Here is a 27,862-nt window from a genome sequence, read left to right as displayed (position 1 = left end):
TGTGTCCGACTCTTTGCGACCCCATGAATCACAGCATGCCAGGCCTCCCTGTCCATCACCAACTCCCAGAGTTCACTCAGACTCACGTCCATCGACTCAGTGATGCCATCCAGCCATCTCATCCTCTGTCGTCCCCTTCTCCTCCTGCCCCCAATCCCTCCCAGCATCAAAGTCTTTTCCAATGAGTCAACTCTTCGCATGAGGTGGCCAAAGTACTGGAGTTTCAGCTTTAGCATCATTCCTTCCAAAGAAATCCCAGGGCTGATCTTCTTATTGCAAAATTCAGACTTAAATTGACTAAAGTAGGGAAAACCACCACCCCATTCAGATATCACCTAAATCAAATTCCTTATGATTATATTGTGGAGATGATGAATAGCTTCAAGGGATTAGATCTGGTAGACAGAGCCTCTGAAGAACTATGTAGGGAGGTTTGTAACATTGTATACAAGGCAGTGACCAAAACCATCCCAAAGAAAAAGAAGTGCAAGAAGGCACAGTGATTGTTGGTGGAGGCTTTAGAAATAGCTGAGGAAAGACAGGAAGTGAAAATTAAGGGAGAAATGGAAAGATATACCCAAGTGAATGCAGAGTTCCAAAGAGTGGCAAGGAGAGATAAGAAGGCCTTATATGAACAATGCAAAAAAAAAAAAAAGAGGAAAACAATAAAATGGGAAAGACTAGAGATCTCTTCAAGAAAATTGGAGACATGAAAGGAACATTTCATGCAAGAATGGGCATGATAAACAATAGAATGGTAAGGACCTAACAGAAGCAGAAAGAGATCAAGAAGAGATGGCAAGAATACACAGAAGAACTAAACAAAAAAGATCTTAATTACACAGATAACCACAGTAGTGTGATCACTCACCTAGAGTCAGACATCCTGGAGTATGAAGTCAAGTGGGCCTTTGGAAGCATTTCTACGAACACAGCTAGTAGAAGTGATGGAATTCCAGCTGAGCTATTTCACATCCTAAAAGATGATGCTGTGAAAGTGCTGCACTCAATATGCCAGAAAATTTGGAAAACTCAGCAGTGGCCACAGAACTGGAAAAGGTCATTTTTCATTCCAATCCCAAAGAAGGGTGATGCCAAAGAATATTCAAACTACTACTCAATTGCACTCATTTCATATGTTAGCAAGACAATGCTCAGAAACCTTCTAGCTAGGCTTTAGTAATATGTAAACTGAGAAATTCCAGATGTACAAGCTGGGTTTAGAAAGGGAAGAGGAACAAGAGATCAAATCAACAACATTCATTGGATCATGGAGAAAGCAAGGAGCTCCAGGAAAAACATATTTTTCTGCTTCTTGACTGCATTAAAACCTATAACCATGTGGATCACAGCAAACTGTGGAAAATTCTTAGAGATGAAGTACCAGACGACCTTGCCTGTTTCCTGAGAATCCTGTATGTGGGTCAAGAATCAACAGTAAGAGCCAGACATCTGTCTGGTTCAAAATTTGGAAAAAAGGACTACAACAAAGCTGTGAATACTGTCACTCTGTTTATTTAACTTATATGCAGAGTACATCATGCCAAATGCCCAGCTGGATGAATCACAAGCTGGAATCAAGATTGCCGGGAGAAATATCAACAACCTCAGATACACAGGTGATACCACTTTAATGGCAGAAAGTGAAGAAGAACTAAAGAGCCTCTTGATGAAAGTGAAAGAGAAGAATGAAAAAAGCTGGCTTTAAACTCAACATTCAGAAAAACTAAGATCATGGCATCTGGTTCCATCACTTCATGGCAAATAGAAGGAGAAAAAATGGAAGCAGTGACAGACTTCATTTTCTTGGGCTCCAAATCACTGCAGACAGCAACTGTAGCCATATAATTAAAAGACGCTTGCTGGTTGGAAGAAAAGCTGTGACAAACCTAGACTGCATATTAAAAAGCAGAGACATCACCTTGCTGACAATGGGGTGCATACTCAAAGCTGTGGTCTCTCCAGTCGTCATGTATGGATCTAAGAGTTGGACCATAAAAAGGCTGAATGCCGAAGAATTGATGCTTTCAAATTGTGGTACTGGAGAGTACTTTTGAGAGTCCTTTGGACTACAAGGGATCAAACCAACCTATCCTAAAGGAAATCAACCCTGAATATTCATTGGAAGGACTGATGCTGAAACTGAAGCTCCAATAGTTTGACCACCTGATGTGAAGAGTTGACTCACTGGAAAAGACCCTGATGCTAGAAAAGACGGAAGGCAAAAGGAGAAGGAGTTGCAGAGAATGAGATGGTTAGATAGCATCACTGACTCAATGGACATGAATTTGAGCAAACTCTGGGAAATAATGGAAGACAGAGGAGCCTAGCATGCTGCAGTCCATGGGGTCACAAAGAGTTGGACAGGACTTAGCAACAGAACAGCGACAAAAATGTAAACTCACAAATGTAAGCACTTATTAATGTGTTCTTAGACACACCCACATTAGACATATATCTATGCATCTAATACACACAAAACAAGCACATATGTCCTTATTATATATGTGATATATATATACACACATATATATTACATATTTTATATAGTAAGAATTCACCTCTAATACTGAAGCAAGTCAAAATAAATCATAACTGAAAATATCCCTCTGGCCTGGTGATCTTATTGCCGCACATAAGTACTTCCATTGTTTCTTTTGGGAACACCTAGACTGGGGACATATGCTCTGTGATCTTTATTAGCCTGTTGGTGGTGGAGAAGTTCATTAATTCATGTCAGCCATGGAGATGAGACGCTCCCCACCCTGAGAAGAGGAGCCAGTCTGCAGTTGGAGCACCACCAGCCAACCATGAGATGGGCTGTTCTCCTGCAGAAGCCCTGTCTTCAGTGCTAGCTCACGGAAGGCTGGGCTTGAGTAATACAAGGTGTTTTTCTTCCTTCAGTGCCACGCTCATGGCTGAACTGCTGGAGAGCTTCAGTTTGTATTCCTGAGTGAGTGTGTGCAGTGGGAGTGCTGTGTGCAAGGCACCAGCATTGTCTGAATCTATCTGCAGAGTCCTAGAGTCCTTGGGAAGTTGAATTCCAGTTAAGTGGCTCTGAGGCTGGTCACAGGTGGTAATCAATACTACCTATTGCTGCCTGGGCATCTGGAGGTCTCACACGCAAGTCCCCAGCCTGCTTGGGACTTGTGGGTCTGCACTTCTCCCTTTGGGAAGACATCCATACCTAGGGGCCTGGAGATATAGGCAGAGCTCCGTGCAGAAGGACATCAGGCTTCCTCATTATATGGTCTGGCTTCCATTTGTAAATTATGAAAGGCATGAAGAAGGAAGACTTTGATCCATCAAATTTATGGATTCAATAACTGTTGCCATTTCAGACAGCAGGGATCCCTGGGGATTATTTTTCTATGTATGCCTAGGTAGCAGAGAGGGAGAGACAAATGCTAAATATTCTGCTGTATTTATGAAATGTCAAATGTGCTTTCCAGGGTAATAGCATGAATATTGAATAGCCTCGCTGAAATTTACAACCTTGCAACTGAAGGTTTGGGGATGCTCCTTGCCAGCAGCCTGTGTGTAGACAGGACAACAGCCATGGCACGAAAGGCCCACATAGAATGGGGTTCAGCTGCTCTTCCTGCTCAGCTTGCTTTGCCACTGCAGCTGGAGGATGTGGCCTGACTTCATAAATATTGACCATCCCAGAAGCCCATGTTGGGCCCAGCCAATATCCTAAGCATGAAGAGGGGACCGAGTTGGCATTAAACATCCTACGACAATTCTCAAAGAAAAAAGTGATTTTATGACAATCGTCTCTAGATCTGGTGGAATAGCCTACAGCACATCAGTACCCAGAACTATTCTATGGAGAGCTGAATAATTTCTTTGCTGTTTCCTCCAAAATCTGGCCATCTTCTTTGACTGAGAAGAACACTCTAGTTTCTAGTAGGCAAATAGCCTGGATAATAACTGGCTAATAATGAGGCAAAATCTCATAGTTTCCCACTTGTAGACCTAAAGTCCTATTAAAATGTAAGGGTGGAGTGTAGTCCCCTCTTTGGGAGGTCTCTTTCAGTTCAATCAGTATAATATTCTTATGGGCAGTCTCACGTCCTCTTTTTCTTTAACCACTTATAACATTTCTGATGTAGATATGACTGCTCTAATGTCAGAAATGCCTCTCAGAGCTCTAGTTTGCTTCTGTCTTTTCCCAGGCCCTCCAAGATTATTTGAATAGCATCCTCTTTGTTTCCCTACCTCTAGTTCATTCTTCACATTGCCCTCAAAGTGACTTTTTATTTAGGATGCCATACTGTAGGTACTTTATAGATGCGTCATGCGTTAGTTCCCCAAAGTCTGTGCTATAGCTCCTCATTGCCACTCACTGCTTCTTCAGAGCCCATACTCCTCTCATATCTCTATGCCTTTGCATGCTGCCTCCATTGCCCAGAGGCCCTTCGTCCTTTTCTCCACCTACACATTCCTACCTACCTGTTAAAGTCTAGTTCAAATGCTAATTGTACACACACACACACACACACACACATTCTTTTTCAGATTCTTTCCATTATAGGTTACTATAAGATATTGGGCTTCCTTGGTGGCTCAAGTGGTAAAGAATCCACCTGCAATGGGGGAGACCTGGGTTCAATCCCTGGGTTGGGAAGATCCCCTGGAGAAGGAAATGGCAACCCACTCCAGTAATCTTGCTTGGGAAATCCCATGGACAGAGGAGCCTGGCGGGCCACAGTCCATGGGTCTCAAAGAGTTGGACCTAACTGAGCGACTAACACGCTTCATACTTCATAAGGTATTGAGTCTAGTTCCCTGTGCTATAGCAGGCATGTGTAGGGCTTCCCAGGTGGCTCAGGACCCTGTGTGTGTATATATATATGTATTCTGCTAAGTCGCTTCAGTCGTGTCCGACTCTGTGCGACCCCGTAGACGGCAACCCACCAGGCTCCCGCATCCCTGGGATTCTCCAGGCAAGAACACTGGAGTGGGTTGCCATTTCCTTCTCCAATATATATATGTATATGTGTATGTATGTATGTATGTTGGGTGGAGCTTTTATATATCTAGTATTTTGGGTTTACCAGGTAGCTGTAGAAGTAAAAAATCTTCCAGCCAATGCAGCAGACACAAGAGATGTGGGTTCAGTCTTTGGGTCAGGAAGATTCCCTGGAGTAAGGAAATGTAGCAACCTGCTCCAGTGTTCTTGCCTGGAAAATTCCATGGACAGAGGAGTCTGGTGGGCTATGTCCATGGGGCCACAAAGAGTCGGACACAGTCAAGTGACTGAGCACCTGCATATATATGTGTGTGTGTATACACGCACATACACACACACACGCATATACAGTAGTGTGTGTATGTTAATCCCAAACTCCAAATTTATCCCTCCCTACCCTCTTTCCCCTTTGGTAACCATGATCTGTTTTCTATTTCTGTGAGTCTATTTCTGTTTCATAAATAAGTGGATTTGTATCACGTTTTTAGATTCCACATGTGTTATTGTATGATGTTTGTCTTTGACTTACTTCACTTAGTATTATAATCTTAGGTCTATCTGCATCGCTGCAAATGGCATTATTTCATTCTTTTTTATGGATGAGAAGTATCCCTCCCTAACACTTTTTTTCTAGAGCAGTGGATGGTGGACTAAACCTTTATCTTTGTGAATTAGTCATTAACCTCAAGGTTATTGACTGGCCCTTTTTGTGTATTGCTAACAGATTAATAGACTAAAGTCAAGATACTTGTGCTGAGGGTTCTGGTAGATACAATGTATCCAGATTACACTCCCAGAAAGGTATGGACTATAAGCAACATGCTGAGGCCAAAGAAAAGCCAAGAAATGTCTGCACCCAGCAACTGAGCTTCGTCCTGGGCCCCATGGGGCATGGCTGGGTTTCCAGATGGCAGCCCGGGCTGCTGCACACCCCATGTCTCTAGTGCCTGGTGCGATAAACTTTCTTGACAATAATTAATGAGTGAATGGATATATTGATTAAAGCTTAGGGGCCTATTTACCCTATCCCAGGGCAGTCAATTTTAGGAAAATGCTGTGGTATCCAAGGGTAGTTTAAAAATTTATGGTCTTTTGAAAAAAATCTTTCAGTCTTTGCACTGAAATGGTAGAATCTATAAGCACTCTGCTAGGAATCCACTTTCAGAGACTGAATTTGTCCAGGAAAATCTAGGGGAACAACCGACCGCAGGATACTGTAAAACAGCGCTTCTCAAACTGTAACGAGCACAGGGATTGCCTTAGAAATCTCGTGGAGATGCACATGCTGATTCAGTAGGACTAAGAAGAGGTGTGAAATTTGAATTTGTAATAAGCTCTTAGGCAGTGATGATGCTGAAGCGGCTTTGACCGCACTTTGAGAAGCAAAGCTTCAGAGGTGACTTGCTCTACGGCTCTTGGTAGGGCAGGGGCACAGGTAGGGGTGGGTAGGGCTTACCTCCTCTCCTCTAGGGTACCTGGCGATGTCTAGGATTTTTTGATTGTCATATAGAGATGGATACTACTGTCATATAGTAGTGGAGGACACGGATGCTGTTAAACATCCTATGAAGCACAGGAAAGTCCTCACATAAAGTATTATCTGGCCCAAAATGCCAGTAGTGAGGTTTAGAAATTCTTCTCTAGGGGAACGAACACGATTTGCTGTCTGGTTTACTTGAGGTCCACCTGTGACCATTCCACTTAATTGCCATAACCATTACAATACTCTCTGAATCTCAGTTTTTGTGAGGACTACCTCACTATAATCAGTAGAATGTCTAGATATGCAGTAAATGTTCAATAAAATTTTATATCAGTTGAAAGAAGGTCAAAGAACTGTCTTTTCTTGTAGACTTCTAGGAAAGTAATGACTGTTATTGAGTACCTGTGAGCTTAGTCGTTCAGTTGTGTCTCTTTGCAACCCCATGGACTGTAGCCTGCCAGGCCCTTCTCTCCATGGGATTCTCCAGGCAAGGATATTTTGAATATTTCAGAGATGCTTCAAATTATACAGGCAAACCTTGGGCATAGACTCTCCTGAATCTGTAACGTTCGATTTTGTGAGAAAAAATGATGTTTCAATCCGTATTGTTGGGCACATATTAACAGCAGCTGTTCTCACAGAGTAATAAGTTATGATGGCCAGTTGACTGAGAAAGTTGGGTACTGTGTCTTTGATCATCCCAATGCCAACAGCTTTGTCGCATCTCAGAGGCACCCGACTTTGACTTGCAAAAGCATAGGTATACAGAATCCCACTTGTGATTTCATGGGTTTCCCTTGGTTTGTGCTTGGAACAGGAGTGAAGCTAACCCAGTAGCTGGGGGTGATGGAACAGGAGTAGGCTGAGGCTGACCATTCTTGACATGGGCGCATGTGTACTTCAGACAACATTCAAGGCTTAATCTTTCCATGTGCCTCAGAATTCTCAGAAGAACCTATGCTCTTCTCCTGTCATTCCCAGCCTGCAAATCCTCTGCCTGTCACATAAACAGATGGACACAAACACACCCAGATGCTCCCACACCCCGGCCCTGCCAAACACTGCCCCATCTATACACTGCCCCATACATACACTGCCCCATCTATATCTCAACAGATGAGTCTTTCTGCTGACTGCCTGTACAGAGAAAAACAACCAGATGGCACAGCTGGAGAAAAATATTTCTGTTTTAGAGGGTCAATAAAGCTGTTTATCATCCCAGCAGGAATGGGCAGGGAGCTAGCAGGACACTGGGGTGCTCAAGACGAACGTTGAGCATCTGTGTGACGTGTTGGTGGAGCATTCAGGAATCATTTCCAGGTCTTGCTTTTGCCAAATATCTTACATGATAGCCCTCAGACTCAGAGGTTGCCCATTCCTGGTTCCTCCATCGTTTACCATGCTGCTCTCCAGCTTGTCTACCTGACTGTAGAATTTCATTAAGAGTTACTCTAAAAGTTTCTCATATTTGCCTGGATGGAGACAGTTAGATCAGTTCATGTGGTAGAGTGGAAAGATCAGGGATTTGGGACTGAATATGCTAGGAAAACTACAGACTAGCACACAGTTCTGCTCAAGGCTATAAATTATTATGAGGAAAGGAAACTAAGCATGATCAGCAGAAGGAAGAGGCACAAAACACAAAGTCTGGGGGAGACCAGCCTCAAGCTTATGGAGTCCTTGCCCATTGGAATCAAGCAGGATACATTTCATCCCCCAAGCAACGTGTGTGAAGTGTTGCCAACCAAAGAAGCTCATTAGAAACTTAATAAGAGTTGGTTTTTGTTTTGTTTTGTTTTCTACTGGGGCCTGATCGCATAGGCAGTCTCTGCCTGGATTGTGCCTAAATTCCAGACTCCCAGAAGAATAGCAGCTCTTTAGCACCCACCACAGTGTTCATGCAAACAGCTTAGGCACTGTGAGCCACTCTTACCAGGCTATGTTGGGAACTTTCCTGACATCTAAGTTTCCAAACACTGGTCAAGGTCCCGACTTGCTGATAGATCTTTTCAAGTATCACAGTGGATGTTAACTGTGATGTTAACTATTTCTGCATAGCCATGGGTCCTGTGCTGGTTCTCGCTGTCCTCCCTGAAGCAATTGGCAACTCAGTGGGTGTCCTTACTCCAGAGCTGTAACAAGGTGCCTTGGGGCCCCCATTCCACCCACAGAAGCAGAGACAGCTGGTTCTCAGCCATGCTGACTGGAGCCTTTGAAGATGCAGGTCCTGTGGGAGAGGACCACAATTCCCAGGGATAACAGCTTATGCCAAAACAAAGACAGTCTCTTCTCAAAACCTTCTCTGTCTGTAAGATTAGATGTTCCATTTTCTTCTTCTTTGAATTAGGAACACTCAGGGTTTTATTCTTGTAAGTCAAAGGATCTTTTTGAAGGATGACATGTCAGAATTTTTTTTTTTTTCTTTTTGGCTTGAAAGCTTGCAGGAGTCTTTTTTTATCTTTGAAATGGAAAGTTTTCCCCTGCTCCCCCTAGGATATGCCTTGGAACATTTTCTTATTACTAACTTTATCTAGCACGTGATGCTTCTTCTCCATTTCTCACCCCAGATCTTTTCCATATTTTCATGACTGTTCTACAAATTTTCTTCTATTAGATCTGTAATTATTGATGTTCTTCCTTGGTAATACTGACCATTTAGGGGCTAGATGGGGCTTGTTGTTCATTTTCTAATTCACTTGGCTATTGACTTGGCCCAGTAGTTAGTTAGGAATTTGTTCATTTAATCAATAAAGTTTTCCAAACATCCATACCTACTAGGGACACTTACCAGATGCTGAAGATTCAAAGATAACTATTTTAGCATGGGCTGCCATAACAAATTACCATTCATTGAGTGACCTAACCAACAAATATTATTTTTCATGGTTCTGAAGGCTAGAACATCCATGATTAAGGGATCAGAAGTTCCTGTGCCTGGTGAGGACCCACTTTCTGGGGTGCAGATGGTCCTCTTCTCTTTGTAACCCCACAGAGTGGAGAGCAGAGCTAGCTAAGCTCTCTGGTCCCTTATACTGACACAAATCTCCTTCATGAGGGCTCCTCTCTCAAGATCTAGTTAGCTCCCAAGGCTCATACTTCCCAAGACCATTGCATTTGAATTAGAGTTTCCACATAGGAGTTTTGGTGGGACACAAACATTTCAATAACTAAGGTTATTGCTGGTGTTTAGGAAACACATGTGCACACATTCCTGGAATAATAGGGCTTTAATGAGGCCTGCCTACTGTACCAGGGAACCCAAAAGGATCTTCAGAATGATGAGTGGCTTATCTATGAACTATTTTTTCTTAAGTTTACTTTTTATGGCAGCATTTGCCTCTCTGCAAAGCTACATTCTACTTATTTCAATTTTATTTTTATTTGGCTGGTTGTGGTGCACGTGCATTCACATTTTGTTGACAAGTGCCAGGATTGTGTACTTTGTGTGGTGTGTTGATCCTCATTCCTCCCTAGTGATCTTAAGGAGCCCCTTGAAAGCTCATTCCCAACCTGTTTGGGTCTAGTCCTAGAAGAGAAGTCAGCAGAGAGGATGCATTTTTCTCTTTCTCCTGCACCTTGGGGCTGATGATACCCTCATCTTGACACTGAGGCAGAAAGTAAAACAGGTGGAAGCCTGAGTGCTCTCACTCACCTGTCTAGAGTGGCCGGAAGTGAGCACAGAGTACTTTCTGAGACTGGGGCTGCAGAGATGGTTCTAGAAGTCTCAAGGAGAATGCTTCAAGATGTTATCACAGTCTGCCTGCACTCGGGAGCTCTACCCAGATTGCAGACAGATGAAGGGTGGGAGCTGCTCCTGACACCTGCCCTGGGGGCTCAGGTGCTTTAAGATGGTCTCCTAGACTCGGTGGCAGCACAGACCAGGTGCGGGAGCAGGTCTCCACAACAAAGATGAGGTGTGGTTGAACAGAGATGGCCCTCCAGTGCTGTGGGAGCATCGTGGCAGAGAGACGAAATACGATGTGCCTTCTATTCCTGGGAGCCCTTGTTATTCCCTATAATTGCTGCCACTACTGCTGTTGCTGTTGGAAACTCCTTGAATTGTATGATTTAATAGTAATAATGATGAGCATTAGGGGGAAATAGATTCCTTGTTATTCATCTTATTCTGCCATCTCTTTGGAATTCTTTTACCAGTTTATCTTCAAAAAGAGGTAATTGAAAATTAATTTTTGTCATAAAAATAAAAATCCTCTTAAGATAATTGGAGCCTCCAGAGAGGGTCTTCTTAGTCAAAAAAAAGCAGTCCTTCCCTGTTACTGCTTTCCAGTGCTTTGAGGGAGGGGGTACTATTGCAGGAGATCTAGGTTGAGAAAGAGGTGAACTGCTGTCTGTTGAATACTTAAGTGAGTATTAGGTGCTGGGATCAAGTCTCTACCTGTGTTATTTTATTTGGTCCATAAAACAACTGACAAGTCAGATATAGTGTCCCCATCTGATAGATGATGGAACTGAAGTAGAGGTGAGGTTGAGAGATCTGTACTTGAATGAGATTTAGGAGTCTCATTGGCTTCTAATCCAGTATTGCTGGAAACATGTTGTTCAGTTGTTAAGTCATAACTGACTCTTTGCTAACTCATGACTGTAGCATGTCAGGCTCCTCTGTCCTCCACTATCTCCCGGAGTTTACATAAATTCATGTCCATTGCGTTGGTAATGCTGTCTAACCATCTCATCCTCTACTACCCACTTCTCCTTTTGCCTTCAATCTTTCCCAGCATCAGGGTCTTTTCCAGTGAATTGGCTCTTCACATCAGGTGGCTAAAGTATTGGAGCTTCAGCTTTAGCGACTGTCCTTCCAATGAATATTCAGGCTTCGTTTCCTTTAGGATTGACTGGCTTGATCTCCTTGTTGTCCAAGGAACTCTCAAGAGTCTGCTCCAGCACCATAATTCAAAAGCATACATTCTTCGGCACTTAGCCTTCTTTATGGTCCTGAAAAAACACCTGTCTCTCAAAGGTGATACTTCTCAGCTGTATCGTTGTTGTTTAGTCACTAAGTGATGTCCAGCTCCTTTATGACCTCCATAGACTGTAGCCTGCCAGGCTCCTCTGTCCATGAGATTTCCCAGGCAAGAATACTGGAGTGGGTTGCCACTTCCTTCTGCAGGGAATCTTCCCAACTCAGGGATCGATCCCACATCTCTTGCATTGGCGGGTGGATTCTTTACCATTGAACCACCTGGAAAGCTCTCTTACCTATATAGATGGCGCAGTATGCTTCCCAGAGCTCCTCTCCATCTGTTTTGCCTGGTTTTGTGTCAGGGTCCTTTATCATTAGGTCTCGATGAGTCATTTAGGGGCAGGAGGGTAAGAATCTTTACACCTCCCACCCTCCCAAGTCAAAAATATTTCATTCCATCCTCATCTTGGAACTGGACTGAAAGGCAGGCTGGCTTTAGGATGTTCCTCTATCGTTAAGGCTTGCTGTGAGTTGTCATTATTCCCTAACTTCCATTCTTATTTTTACTTGACACTGTCTTTTACTGCATCACTTTCCAATGCCAGTCCATTTTTCTTCCTAAAAGATCTTTAAGTCAGGCATCTCACTACATGTACAGATGATGGTGGCTGGTCTATGTAGCCCAGCCCTAGAGGGGACCAGCTCTGGAAGCAGGAGAGTCAATATGTGCTATGCATCTTGAATTACACAGATGCCAAGTAGGGAACTATGTACTTGTTTCAAAGGTGACTGAAGTATTTGGGGCCATATACTTTATGACCCAAAGGAAAAAGATTAAAAAAAAAGAAAGTTGAAGAAAGAGATTCAAAGCCAGGCTCTGTAGTGCTTGTAAGTGGTAAGCCGTACTGTTGTTGGAGGCAGAAGGGAGTCTCCAGCAGGGGGAGCTCTGACTCCCCTGGGGTGAGACATTTGCGGCTCCATCAAAGGCTGCTGCTTTTCCCAACACTTGTACCCCAACATGGGAAAGCTTACTGTACACACGGTGGTGAGATGTTAATTTAAGACACTGTTCAGTTATTCGGGTAGAGGAAAGATCTTTCCGAGGGCCAGCTCTCCATTGCACTTAGAGTCTTTCATCCATGGGCTTGTCGGGTGGATGCTCCCAGCCAGTGTGCCCCGTGGATGAGATGATTATTTTTCCCAAATGGTCAGATCATAGAAGGACATCCATGATATGCCAAAGCAAAACCCATATTTCCAGTTTTCTTGCTTAGTCGCCATTTTGTTTTCTTTTCTCTTTTTATCTACTAATGTATTTATTCATTTTTCCACTTGATGGGGAGTGAGGAAAGATGAGATGGTACTAGACAAAAAAGTGTCTTCAGAGGGCTAGTGAAACCTCAGTTATATGGTTTGACTTATTCAATCAACCAACAGTTCATAAACAGGGACCACCTGTTTGCACAAAATGTTGTAATAATAACATTAGTCCTTCACCTTTTTCATTTTTTTTAATGTTGCAAATTTATTTTAGCCCCTGATGTCAGCAGTAGGCAGCCTCCTGCTTTGCAAGGTGTTTATGATTACACTGACACTAATATATGGGTCCCAAATTAAGAACCATAGGCTAGATAAACTCCAGTAACTCTTCCAGTTCTTAATCCTTTTGAAATTTAATTATGCAGATATAAATAATGAGATTGCTAAGTAGGGAGTTTTAAAAAGTGTTCCTCTCCCTCCTCGAAATCATGTTGTTTACTTGTTCCATCGTGTCCAACTCTTTTGTGACCCCACGGACTGTAGCCCACCAGGCTCTTCTGTCCATGGGATTTCCCAGGCAAGAATACTGGAGTGGGTTGTCATTTCCTTCTGCAGGGGATCTTCCCCATCCAGGGATCAAACCTTGATCCTGCCTTGACAGGTGGATTCTTTACCATTGAGCCACCAGAGAAGGCCCCTTGCAATCATATTCAATTCTAAAAACCCAACCTCTTCTGTCTGACTCTAAAAGTGGCCAGCGTCAGTACACGAAATTCAAAATGTGGATGTAATAACAGTCAGAAACTGGCGAAGGTCTTCATCGGGAAAGACCTCAGGGAAGCAAGACTCAGACCTGTGAAACTGGTGTGTGCACGGGTATGGGGGGTGCCCAGTGCTGAGAGTGCTTTTCTCAGCAACCAGCTCCTTCCATTTGGGGCCAAGAGCCTCCTTAGGTGTGTAGGTGTCAAAGGCAATGAAACCCTAGTCAAGGAGCTACTGCCTTTTTCAAGTTGAGGCCATAGGCTCAGCCTGCTGCCATATCAGACCTAATTCAGACCATCCATCTGGAGGAGAACAAGTCGCAAATGTTTCATTCCCAGCCCAATATGCCCTGACGGGACCCTCTTTTCCTCTCTCACTTAAGCTTATTGAGATGCGCCTTCCAATTATTTGGGAAAGTGCCAGAGGCCTATGGAGGCACATCAGGGCAGTTGGGCTCAACACCCATGGCCTCTTCATCGAGGAGCCTGCATATATGTTCAAGTCAAGGAACAAGTCTGAGGAAAAACGAACAGAAGAAAAACTCTCCCTTTCAAACCAATTGATTCTTCAGCAGCAACAGGAAAATTGAAGCTGAAATGTTGACAGAACCCCAGCTCATGAAAAGCTCTGGGGAAGATAGGAGACCCTGCTAATGAGAAGAGGGCTTTGTTTTTTTTTTAAACCATTGCAAGCCTGAGGTTTTTTGTTTGTTTGTTTGTTTGTTTTAAAAAAAGAAAAAAACACCCCTAGAATGACAGTTTCCAAAACTGGAGGGGAAGTTAGAAATGATGGAGGTTTTGTAAAGACGGAATCTCTTGCTGAGACAAACTGTCAAATTTTTCATTATATCCATTTCAAGGCAGGCATTTATTACCTTTCCAGTGACTATATATCTCCTGTAATGTTCTTACTGTGGTTTGCCTCTTAATTACCCGTAGAATTTGCATTTAAACCGAGTTAAAGTGTGCTATCTACTCTTCGGCTTCATGCAGTTGTTTCCATGGTAACTGAAGGGGTCTCCTGGTGGCTGGCGGGCCTGGAATATCTGCTTCAGCTGGCCTGCAAGCATCTCCCCCTCATGGTTGATCCATCTCCTTCCCTTCACAGATGTGAGTGAATGAAGGCATCAAAGGATTCGCCGACCCCTGTCGGATTTCTTTAGAAACTACTGTCAGCAGCAAGATTTCCCTTTATTGGTGAGCCCTTCATGATTGGTGGCTCAGATGGTAAAGAATCCGCATGCAATGTGGGAGACCAGGGTTCAGTCCCTGGGTCTGGAAGATGCTCTGGAGAAGGGAATGGCTCCCCACTCCAGTGTTCTTGCTTGGTGAATTCCATGGACTGAGGAGCTTGGTAGGCTACAGTCCTTGGGGTTGAAAACAGCTGGACAGGACTGAGCGACTAATACTTTCAGGATTGGAATCTGAAGCTGATTTCTCCCTGTGTAGTCCAACTCAGATTGCTCCCTTCGGCTTTAGATACATGAATTGACTGGGTCTGTTGTCCAGTCCCCCCTCTTGACCCAGAGACCTTAGCACAGGTCCCAAACTCTGGCTCCTGCTTGCTTGGAGAGCATGAGTGGAGCTTCTTCTTGATGGGGAAGTGGCGTGACTCTACATAAGCATCATTATTAAAGACAGTTGTAGCAGGAAGTCATAACAACAGGATGCAAAGTGCACTGAGCTAGTAATCAGGAGCTCCTGGAGTCCAGGCCTTGGACAAAGCTGGTTTACCCCTCCAAACCTAAACAGAAATGAAAGGAAGGTGAAATTGTACTGAATGATTTTCCTTGATCCCACTGGCACTGAAAGCACATGTCTCTAAGGTTATTTTTTTTTTCCTTCTAAGAGAAATGGATTAAAAACAAAGGCACAGTAAAACAATTTTTTGGGAAAAAAAATCTTGTGGTATGGCCCTTCATGGACCATAAGGAAAGAAACCCAGACCTCTGACCCACCTCATGCTGTGGCCTCAGACTTATGAAGCAAGGGGACAAGAAGGGAACTGCATGGCAATCTATGCAACTCTTGCCCTCAGCTCTCTGAAAAAACTTAGCAGAGTTGATGCTCACACCCCCAAGGACCAGAGCCCAGCCATTAATATCCCCCTTAATCCTCTCTGTTGACTTGTACCAGGGTTGGGCTGGGGAAGGAACATACTTAAGTCTGTCACGAGATTTGTTATGTATCAGTTATTGTTGTTCAGTCACTAAGTTGTGTTCCACTCTTTGTGACCCTGTGGACTGCAGCATGCCAGGCTTCCCTGTCAGTTCTTCGCATCACATGGCCAAAGTATTGGAGCTTCAGATTAAGCATCAGTCCTTCCAATGAATATTCAGGGTTGATTTCCTTTAAAATTGACTGGTTTGATCTCCTTGCTGTCCAAGGGACTCTCAAGAGTCTTCTCCAACACAATTCGAAAGCACCAGTTCTTCGGCAAGCAGCCTTCTTTATGGTCCAACTCTCACATCTGTACATGACTATTGGAAAAACCGTAGCTTTGACTATATGGACATTTGTCAGCACAGTGATGTCTCTGCTTTTTAATACTCTGTCTAGCTTTTCTTCCAAGGAACAAGTGTCTTTTAATTACATGTCTGCAGTCACCATCCATAGTGATTTTGAAGCCAAAGAAAAGAAAATCTGCCACTGTTTCCATTTTTTCCCATCTATTTGCCATGAAGTGATGGGACGGGACGCCATGGTCCAGTTTTTTGAATGTTGAGGGTTTTTTTCTAATTGAAGGATGATTGCTTTACAGTATTGTGTTGGTTTCTTCCAAACATCAGCATGAATTAGCAACAGGTACATACATGTCCCCTCCTATTGAACCTCCCTTCCACCTCCCTTCACATCCCACCCTTCTAGGTTATGACAGAGCCGCAGGTTGGGTCCCCTGAGTCATACAGCAAATTCCCATTGCCTATCTATTTTATATATGGTAATGTATGTTTCCATGTTTTCTCTGAATATATCCCACTCGTTCCTTCCTCACCCCTGCCCAGTGTCCATAAGTCTGTTCGCTCTCTGTCTCTCCACTGCTGACCTGTAAATAGGGTCATCAGTGCCATCTTTCTAGATACTATATATATGTGCGTTAGTATACGATATTTGTTTTTCTCCTTCTGACTTACTTCACTCTATATAGTAGGCTCTAGGTTCATTATCTCATTAGATCTGACTCAAATGTGTTCTTTTCTATGGCTGAGTAATATACCATTGTATACATGTACCACAGCTTCTTTATCCATTCATCTGTTGATGGGCATCTAGGCTGCTTCCATGTCCTAGCTGTTGTAAATTGTGCGGCAGTGAACACTGGGATTGTGCGTGCATCTGTGCCCAGTCACTTCAGTTGTGTCTGACTCTTTGCGACCCTATGGACTGCAGCCCTCCAGGCATCTTTGTCTATGGGGTTTTCCATGCAAGAATGCTGGAGTGGGTTGAACATTGGGGTACATGTGTCTTTTTCAATTGTGGTTTCCTCAGAGTACATGCCTAGTAGTGGGATTGCTGGGTCATATGGTGGTTTTATTTCTAATCTTTTAAGGAATCTCCATACTGTCTTCCATACTGACTGTATCAATGTATATTCCCACCAACAGTGCAAGATGGTTCCCTTTCCTCCACACCTTCTTCAGCATTTATTGTTTGTAGATTCTTGATGATGGCCATTCTGACCAGTGTGAGGTGATATTTCATTGTGGTTTTTATTTCTACTAAGAGAAACCAAATAGTCTAGTCATTTCTCTAATAATGAGTGTTGTTGAGCATCTTTTCATGTGTTTATTAGCCATCTGTATGTCTTCTTTGGAGAAACGTCTGTTTAGGTCTTTTGCCCACTTTTTGATTGGATTGTTTGTTTTTCTGCTATTGAGTTGGAAATTAATCTTTTGTCAATTGATGCATTTGCTATTATTTTCTTCTATTAAGGTTGTCTTTTCATCTTATTTATAGTTTCCTGAATGATGAGTTTTAGGTCAGTTTTTTCAGTCTCCTCTCCCACCTTCATCACAAAACTCTAGTTCTTCTTCACTTTCTGCCATGAGGGTGATACGAGGAAGGTGAACTCTTAACTTAGGTCACTGTCCATGCCACACCTCTGTTTCTGCAGTTACCCTATTGATTCACACCTGAGGGGAAGGGCGTGCCGATCTAAGCAGTCTGATCCTAAGCCCACTAGGATATTAGGATCTAGGACTGGCTGTGTTTACAAGCAAGCAAGGTCACTTTTTCCCAGGGATCAAAGGTGGAGCAGAGCGGAAGTCTGCCCTGGCTATCCAGAGCAAGGGAGAATGGTATCTTCAGGGAATTTGAAAACAATACTAAAGTCGACTAGAGGTTGATCTGTTTTTTATTATCACTATGTTCCCAGATATATTAAGTGTTTTCAGAAGATATTAAGAAGAGGTGGCAAGAATACACAGAAGAACTATACAAAAAAGATCTTCATGACCCAGATAACCACAATGGTGTGATCACTCACCTAGAGCCAGACATCCTGGAATGCGAAGTCAAGTGGACCTTAGGAAGCATCTCTATGAACAAAGCTAGTGGAGGTGATGGAATTCCAGTTGAGCTATTTCAAATCCTAAAAGATGATGCTGTGAAAGTGCTGCACTCAATATGCCAGAAAATTTGGAAAACTCAGCAGTGGCCACAGGATTGGGAAAAGGTCAGTTTTCATTCCAACCCCCAAGAAAGGCAATGCCAAAGAATGCTCAAACAACCACACAATTGCACTCATCTCACATGCTAGTAAAGTAATGCTCAATAGTACATGAACTGTGAACTTCCAGATGTTCAAGCTGGATTTAGAAAAGGCAGAGGAACCAGAGATCAAATTGCAAATATCCTTTGGATTATTGAAAAAGCAAGAGTTCCAGAAAAACATCTATTTCTGCTTCATTGAGTATGCCAAATCCTTTGACTGTGTGGATCACAACAAACTGTGGAAAATTCTTAAAGAGATGGGAATACCAGACCACCTGACCTGCCTCTTGAGAAATCTGTGTGCGTATCAGGAAGCAACGGTTAGAACTGGACATGGAACAAAAGACTTGTTCCAAATAAGGAAAGGAGTACCTCAAGGCTGTATATTGTCACCCTGCTTATTTAACTTATATGCAGAGTACATCATGAGAAACGCTGGGCTGGATGAAGCACAAGCTGGAATCAAGATTGCCGGGAGAAATATCAATAACTTTAGATACGCAGATGACAGCACTCTTATGGCAGAAAGTGAAGCAGAACTAAAGATCTGCTTGAGGAAAGTGAAAGTGGAGAGTGAAAAAGTTGGCTTAAATCTCAACATTCAGAAAACTAAGATCATGGCATCTGGTCCCATCACTTCATGGCAAATAGATGGGGAAACAGTGGAAACAGACAGACTTTATTTTTGGGGGCTCCAAAATCACTGCAGATGGTGACTGCAGCCATGAAATTAAACAATGCTTACTCCTTGGAAGGGAAGTTATGACCAACCTAGACAGCATATTAAAAAGCAGAGACATTACTTTACCAACAAAGGTCTGTCTATTTTCCCAGTAGTCATGTACGGATGTGAGAGTTGGACTATAAAGAAAGCTGAGCACTGAAGAGTTGATGCTTTTGAACAGTGTTGTTGGAGAAGACTCTTGAGAGTCCCTTGCGCTGAAGGAGATCCAACCAGTCCAGCCTAAAAAAATCAGTCCTGAATATTTATTGGAAGGACTCATGTTGAAGCTGAAACTCCAATACTTTGGCCACCTGATGTGAAGAACTGACTCATTTGAAAAGACCCTGATGCTGGGAAAGGTTGAAGGCAGGATGAGAAGTGGATGACATAGGATGAGATGGTTGAATGGCATCACTAACTCAATGGACATGAGTTTGAGTAAACTCCGGGAGTTGGTGATGGACAGGGAGGCCTGGTGTGCTGCAGTGCATTGGGTCGCAAAGAGTTGGACATGGCTGGGCGACTGAACTGAACTGAATATTCCCAAACTCAACATCAGTGACAAAATCTTTCTTCCCAGGGGGTAACTGCTTCCACCACCACACCCTTTATGCACACCTGCAGGTAGGACACAGTAGGGTAGATGCCAGGGTGGGGGGGATAGAATTTCCAGAGCTTAGCATTTACTGCAGCTGAAACCCGCCTCTCCTCCTCACTGCCGGCCCCTCCCGGGCTTGCCCACAGATGTCCTGAAGGAGCAAGCTCAGCAAAGAGATTGCCACTGATCTATCACTGCAAACTGTCTGCACTCTGCACTCCCTTTGGGCTGTTTGTCTCTCCCGAGCAATTCCAAGCCAAAAAGAGCTCAGCAGTGGGATCCCCTGGGCAGCCTAACGACCCAGACTGTAAACGTGGTTATTACTTCTGCAGCACTGGAAAGGGAGAAAGAGAATGTGAATGAGAAGAGAGGGACTCTGAGTTGGGTACAGGGGATGTTGAGTCAGGGAGAGAGAGCAGGTGGGTGAGTGTGGATGCAGATGGCTATGCCCCTGGGAGTGAGAGAGAGGCTGTGAGCGCACCCTGTCATCCAAATCTCACCTTCTAGATTCCCTGTTGCCTTACCTTTCTATCTTTTGCCGTTCTCGGCAGCCAGTCCTCACTTGGATTAGGGTTTGTATAGATGACTCCTGACTCTATTCAGTTTTAGAGAAGTTTTAACTTGCATAGCAGAGAAAGCAGGGGATGTGTTGATGACTGCAGACAAAGTATCTCTGGCCCTTTCAAACTTGGAGTGCTTTGCTGGGCTTTTTCTGTCCTCTGCAAACCTTTATTTTTTATGAAGTGTCCTCAGTATGAAGCTGTCACCCCATGAGAGTGCATCCTTTCTTCAATGTATGCACAAGGACATGAGGACAGCATCCTCAAACAGACCCAGAAACTGTGTCTGCATCCTGAGCTCTTTTGGCAGAGGGCAGGGAAACTTGCAAGACCCCATAGTCCATCTTTGGGCAGGTTGAGGAGTTGGGTCCTGGGCTGGGAGGGGAGATACAGGGACAGGCATCTAGAGTGAGGCCTTAAGAGGCTTGCTCTGGGGCCTCCCTGCTCCTTTATCTGACATTGCGATGTCATTGTCCTGAGCTTCTCTGCAAAGACCTTCAGAAACATTTGCTGGGCCTCTTTGATCTCCAGGCCAGAATGTGTTTTCTGAAACACCCACCATGTCACTCATGTCATGGCTTCTGTCCGGGGTGGGATCTGAGAGAAATACCTGGGTGTTTCTTTGATTGCGAAGAAAGCCATTTTCTCTGCAACATCTGTCTGTGCCTCTAAGGCTGTGGACATGACACATCTCTGTAGAAAATTCTCTTTCTGCTTCTGTGGCCTCCTGTGGATCTGTCAAGTGGCTGCATGTGGTTCTGGTGTCCCTGCATGTGCCATGGAAGGGCCTTCTAAGTCACTATGGTCCTTAAACTGCTATCTCCTGCGAAAGGTCTTCCTTGCTACTGTGACCGTGATGGACTTCTGCTCTGGAGCACCTGCGTGCGTCAGTGATCTTTTAGGATTTATCAGGGAGCCATGGTATCCTGCAGCAGTTTAGGAGCATTGCCTGGCAACGGAGCTATCAGTTCACTCTGGAATGACCCTGGGCAAACCTTGCAGGAAGCAGATGCTCAGCCACACTGGTCACCTGGGTGCCCTGGTCCATCCTCTCTGCAGCCTTGCCTGCAGAGAATTTAGTGACAATACCAAAACTTTTAAAATATTAATCTGGCTTTGTATTAGTTTGCTAGAGCTGCCATAACAAATACCATGGATTGGGTGGCTTAAACAACAAAGTTATTTTCTCATAGTGCTAGAGGCTGGAAGTCAAGGACCAAGATGTTGCCTGGGTTGGTTGGTCTGAGACCTCAGCCCTTGGTTTGTAGATGGAATCTTCTTGCTGTGTCCTCATGAGGGCTTTCCTATATGTGCACGCATCCCTGGGGGCTCCTTTGTGCATCCAAATCTCCTTTTCTTGTGAGACTGAATTAGGGCCACCTCTAGATTTTTCATTTTAACATAATTACATCTTTAAAGCTCGTATCTCTAAAGATAGCTGCATTCCAAACTACTGTGGCTTAGGATGTCAATATATGAATTTTGAGGGGATGCAACTCAGCCCATAACAATAATATTCTCATGTTCCAGCAATTCTAGACAACTTCAGTAATAACATTTTCTTCCACCACAAAGTATTTTTGTGATCTAAGTACTAAGCCATTGCTCTAGTTGTTGCTGAATTCTTATTTTCATGCATTTGTTTCGTTTGTTTGGTGACTAAGTCGTGTACAGTTCTATAGCCTGCCAGGTTCCTCTATCCATGGGATTTCCCAGGCAAGAATATTGGAGAAGGTTACCATTTCCTTCTCCAGTGGATCTTCCTGACCCAGAGATCAAACCCTTTGTCTCCTGCATTGGCAGGCAGATTCTTTACCACTGAGCCACCAGGGAAGCCCTGAATTTTTATTACTTCTACATTAATAAATTTAACATTTAACATTGAAATTAATTTATACAAACGTGTTATACCCTGGCACAGGATGACTCAAATACATGTATTCATTTCAAGAATAAATTCTTAAAAATTTGGACTCATTCAAGTTCATATGTAGTAGAATTCATGTCTGTAACCCTTGCATTTACTCCATACATCTTTATTTAAATGATTGATTAGAAATGAAAGGCAATGTTAAACACAGACAGAATTCAATTTACTTCAGCTGGAGTTTGTGTTTAAATTTTCAAACAGTGAAACAAATGATTGTTTTGTTCTTATCTCCAGAAATTCATACTTAATTGACATTCAATACAAAATTTTCACTAAAAAATACCTTTTAAATATTTTTTAAAAATTTCTGGTCATTATTATTATTATTATTATTATTATGTGATTAATACTGAAAATAACTTGGTCATAAAGAGGATGAGGATACTTAAAAAATATTTGTGCATGATGATCTTTAACTCCAGGAATGCAGTTAATGGGTGGGACTTCAGGGAGAAGGATGAGGGGACAGCCCAGAGTGTGTACAGGTTAACATGCAGGCATCCAATAACCAGGGTCTAATAACCAGGGTCTAGGCAGGACACTACCCTAGAAAAGGAAATGGCATCCCACTCCTGTATTCTTTCCTGGAAAATTCCATGGGCAGAGGAGCCTGGTGGGTTATAGTCCCTGGGCTCACAAAGAGTCAGAGATGACTGAGCGACTGAGAACTGAGCAGAGGCAGGACACTGAGGATTCCATTCGTGGGCAGCGCTCTTTCCACATGTGTGCACATACGTACACGGGGTGGATGGTATCTCAGCTCTGGGACCAAGACCGAGGTCCACTTCTGTGAGGTCAAGCATACGCCCTTGCAGGGCCTGCAAAGGGCTCCATTCTGCACAGGATATTGGTGGTGAAGCAGACGCACTCTCACACCAGGGAGGCAGAGCACAAGGTCCCATATGGACACTCAGGGCCAGACTCTGGGTTCAAGTACTCTAGGGACTGTCAACTCTCTTTTACTCCTTACTGTTGGCAAATACTCTCTAGCTTTCTGCTGCCAGCTGCCACGTCTTCTGCCAAGCATGGGCTACACAAACTATGGGGACAGGTCTTTGCCCATGAGGAACTCAGTGTGCTGGAAGAGTCAAAAATGTAAACAGATACAGTTCACAGGTGCCAAATTTCCCCCTTCTGACCAAGAGAGAGGTGGGAAGAATGTACTGGTTTTGATAGCGTCTGTCCCCCAGGGTGTAATTCCAAACTCTGGTGAGTGAATACTACTGAGTGTCTAGCTGGGAGCCATATACGCCAAGTCTAAACAATTCTCCCAAATCTGAGGGGCTGCAGTTGATAATGGGAATGGGCTTCTCCAGATACCAGGAAGAAGGTGGAGAGTTAGGAAGTGGAACTCCAGAGAGATGACAGAGGAGCCATGCATTGCAGACAATCTTGTGCAATGTCAGGAGGACACCATATATCTTTATTAGTTGGTGGCTGATTTGTCTGTAAAAGTGCTTGTGTTTCTAGGAGAAAGCCCACTGCCCCACTAGTCCAGGACAAAGTGAGTTAGGCATATAAGAAGGATAGCAAGGACACCCAAGAGAGCACCCAGGAAGCTTCCAAGGGCAATGGTTCTTGAGGTGAACCCTCAGAATGAAAAGAATTTTAATTTGGTCAAGAACAGAGAGAAGTTATGCATATTACAAGAAGAAGCAAGCATTCAAAAAAGGAACATGGTCACATGTGGTAGCCTAGCAGAGAACTTCAAACATTCCTAGTATAATTAATGTGGGGGCAAAGGCCCATGGATGAAATTGGAAATGTGAAGCTGGGGCTTAACCTAGCCTTTAGAGCATCGTCTCTGCTTCCTGCTGAAAGAGGAGTCAGGCTGTCAGCACTGAGTCTCCGTGTTCTAGGTCAGCCCTCGGGAAGGGCAACTCAGTGCCCTGCCATCTGACTGCCCCAGGAATTGGGACAGAACAACTCCGGCAGGTGGAGAGCCAAGGAGCTCAGTGGGAGGAAGCCGAGCAGGACCGGCAGGCTTCTGTAATCACCCAGGGAGGGTGTATCCAGCTTGTTAAAATGCAGGTTGAATTAAGCGTGAGGCTTTCTCTCCTTTCTCTCCTCTGATCCTGGGTTAACTTTCTTCAATTACTGTGAGAGATTAAAAAAAAAAAAAGCCCAAAAGAGAGAGAGGCAGGAGGAGGCCAGCACCTCTTCACCTTTGTAAGGAGGAAATGTGGGGGGAAGTGGATTCACTCCTGAGCAAATTAAAATCAACAAATTGGCCAAACTCAAGGATGTGCTCAATATGTCTGCTTGAGACAAGAATTCTCAGGAACCAGAGAGTTTACCAAGGACCTCCAGAGATCGACGAGGTCACCCTTGCCTCCAGAAAACTTCCACTTAAATCGGATGCCTTTAAAAATGTATATCATTTTTTTCTTATTATTCAAAAAATATTTGCATTGTGAATATTTTGGGAAATAGAGAAAAAATTACATACTCACACCTTAGGATTTTGGGTTAACTCCTTTGAATCTTTTTACACACACACTCACAAATACACAGAACACCTTCCCCTTCCACACATCCATTCATACTCTTTAGTACTTCTTGTTTAACAATTATAATGGGATGGTACTATTTAGAAATCTGATTATTAGCATTAATTAATAATTCATTCATAAAACATGTATTAACACCCCCTTCATGCAGGCCCCCTCTTAGGCCTAGAGATGCAGTGGCATCAACAGCTTTCATGCCCTTTTGGAGCTGATGGTGAGAAGAAGGATACAGCATCTCATAAACCCAAAATTAGGTCTCACAATCTAGTATTCTGATGGGAACAAGTGCTGGCACAGAGCCTAGTGGGACTGGAGTGGGGCTTCTGGAGCCTGGTGATTGACACCTGAGAGTTAGGACAGCTGGGAAAAGGGCGATCCAAGGGGAGAAACACACGCTCAAGTTGGAGGAGGAAGCCGGGGGCTTGCGAGCCGTGGGAGGCTTTTAATTTAAATAAAGCTGAAGGCCACAAATAGATTGAAAACAAGAGAGTTTATTATATAATTGCCTATGTTGTTTTAAGCCATTGTTCCAACTGCTGTGTGGAGAACATAGTGGGCACATCAGAAGCAGAGAGACGATAAGTAGGAGACGACTAGCTTCCCTGTTGGCTCAGCAGGTAAAGAATCTGCCTGTGATACAGGAGACACAGCAAATGAGGGTTCGATCCCTGGGTCGGGAAGATCCCCTGGAGAAGGGAATGGCAACCTGTTCCAGTATTCTTGCCTGGAGAATCCCATGGACGGAGGAGCCTGGGTGGGCTACAGTCCATGGGGGTCACAAAGTTGGACATGACTGAGTCACTAACACTTTCACTGATACAGGCAGCATGCCAGGAGCCTTGGCCAGACTTGGTAGCATCAGAGATGGAGAAAAAGTACATGTCTCTGGGAGATACTTTAGGAGTAGACCAACTATCTATGCTACTGACTTGGATCTCAGTGGTCAGTTATATTTTCAAGGTTTCTAAAAGGGTATTTATTCTTGTTCTTTAGTTGCTAAGTCACGTCTAACTCTTTTGTGAGCCCATGGACTGTAGCCCACTAGGGTTCTCTGTCCATGGGATTTCCCAGACAAGAATACTGGAGTAGGTTGACATTTCCTTCTCTGGGGTATCTTCCCAACCCAGGGACCAAACCTGTGTCTCCTGCCTTAGCAGGTGGATTCTTTACTGCTGAGCCACAAAGGAAGCATTCTAAATGTGTATGTTGTTCTGTTGCTAAGTTGTATTCAATTCTTTGCCACCCCCATGGACTGTAGCGATTGTATGTAGTTTGAACATTCTGTGGCATTGCCCTTATTTGGGAATGGAATGAAAACTGACTTTTTCCAGTCCTGTGGCCACTGCTGAGTTTTCCAAATTTGCTGATATGTTAAGTGCAGCACTTTAACAGCATCATCTTTTACGATTTGAAATAACTCAGCTGGAATTTTATCACCTCCACTATCTTTGTTTGTAGTAATGCTTTCTAAGGCCCACTTGACTTCACACTCTAAAAGTGTACGATAATTACTAATGTGGATCAGGTTGGGAGAAGACAGTCTTCAAATTACTTTCTTTTGAGGGCATGAGTACAGAGCAATCAAGAGAGTCATTCTGGACGTTTGTTATTATTTGACATGCTGTGAAACATACAAGTGAGGGTTTTCAGTGGTCAACAAGATCTGTTCTTCTGAGAGGAGTGGCCTAGACTGAAGATGTGAAAGTGGAATGTTGCCGTCAAACTGGTCTTAGCACTGGCGCTGGAGAATAGGGTACACACAAGATCAGCAGAGACCCTAGAAGAGGTTCTGTAATTGGTAAGAGAAGAAAAAATCAAAGAAGGGGCAGAAAAAGGAGAGGCTGGTGGGTTCGGGATGAGACACACTAAGAGGGCGTGGTTTCAGAGAGGCAGCAAGAGAAGAGGCTCTTCCCTTTCACATGACTAAATATTATAAACTTTTAACTTTTAAAATCTGTACAGTATTTTACTGAATGCATATGCCATACATTTTTGAAATGGATGTATTTTTGTGGTGCTCATGTACATGGAGAACAGGCCATTTCTTGATGCCGTTTCATGCCGTCAGTGCTGCTAAGAGACCGTTTCTTCTCTTTCTAGACACATGTAGAATGGCACCTCCAGACCCTTAAGATTGGGAGATTATGGCCAGTTATGGCCAGTGAGTTTTGAGTAGATGGCCTGTTTATCAACTTAGCTGGAATATTTAATCTCAGCTTAAGGACAGTAATTTCTCTTCCTCTGGCAAGTACTTGGCCACATTCAAGATGGTAACTGCTTGGTCTGCCCAGGTCTCTGAATAACAGAAATGAGCAGAGTTCTCCAAATAACCCTTGATGGGCATGCGTGCTAATCTGCTTCAGTTTTGTCTGACTCTAGCCTGCCAGACTCCTCCAGACAAGAATAGTGAGTGGGTTGCCATGCCCTTCTCCAGGGGATTTTCTGGACCCAGGGACTGAAATGGAGTCTCTTGTGTCTCCTGCATTGGCAGGCAGGTTCTTTACGACTAGAGCCACCTGCAAAGCCTATGACCCTTGATAGGCATATACAAAAAATAAGACATAAACCTTTGTTCTTTGAAGCCTTTGTGGTTTGGAGGTTGGTCCTGCAGCATGCCATAGCCTGTTGTGACTGATGTAACTCTTTCCTTTTCTGCATCTTTATTCCCGTGATGTTCAGCACCTCAACCTCAGCACTATCATCCTCTACCCCATGCCATGTCCCTCTTGGCCTCTTTCTTCCCCGTGACCTGGGGAACTTTGTCTAGCATGTGGCTGAGGGTGGAGCTGTGTTCTGCCCCAACATGCTTTTTATTTTTTCTTTTGATGCTGTGTATTCTCTCAGGATTTGGCTTTTTGAAATTTTAAAAAGCTCTAACAGCCCTTCTCTGAGGTTGCACTGGGAAGGGCCAGGGGAAAAAAATAGCATCAGGAAAAGTGAGGACACACTATTTAATCTATTAAAATGTTGTTCCAGCTCAGGTACATCATACTGGGTATCTATAAACCACTTTATTAAACTGTGCTTTTGCATGGGGCCATTTGATTAAGTTGAAGAAGACAAAAAGAATAGCCTGGTGAAGTGTATTATTGTGAATCCTGTCGGAATGTTGCTAAGCCCTACTGATGTGATCACATATGGTCATCTGTGTGAAGAAACCCAGGAGAAATTTTGAATTAAGAATGGTCAAAATTGTGAGCAATTACTTTGTATTTATATTATAGACACTGTGCACTATACAAATAATTAGACATGACTCCATCTGCGTGTACATCTACCTACCTACCATTAATTAATGAAGCAATCCACAACCGTTAATTAATGAAGCAATCCACAGTGTGCGTAGAGTAAAGGAAACCTAGTGATAGGATTGGATGCTGTTTCTGTTCCACGGTCTTTGGAGCAGTGGGTTGTTCTCTGAGCTGGG

This window comes from Bison bison, unplaced genomic scaffold, assembly GCF_000754665.1.
Source record: "Bison bison bison isolate TAMUID 2011002044 unplaced genomic scaffold, Bison_UMD1.0 scf7180017864341, whole genome shotgun sequence".
NCBI lineage: Eukaryota > Metazoa > Chordata > Mammalia > Artiodactyla > Bovidae > Bison > Bison bison.
Note: the sequence above shows the minus strand (reverse complement) of the source record.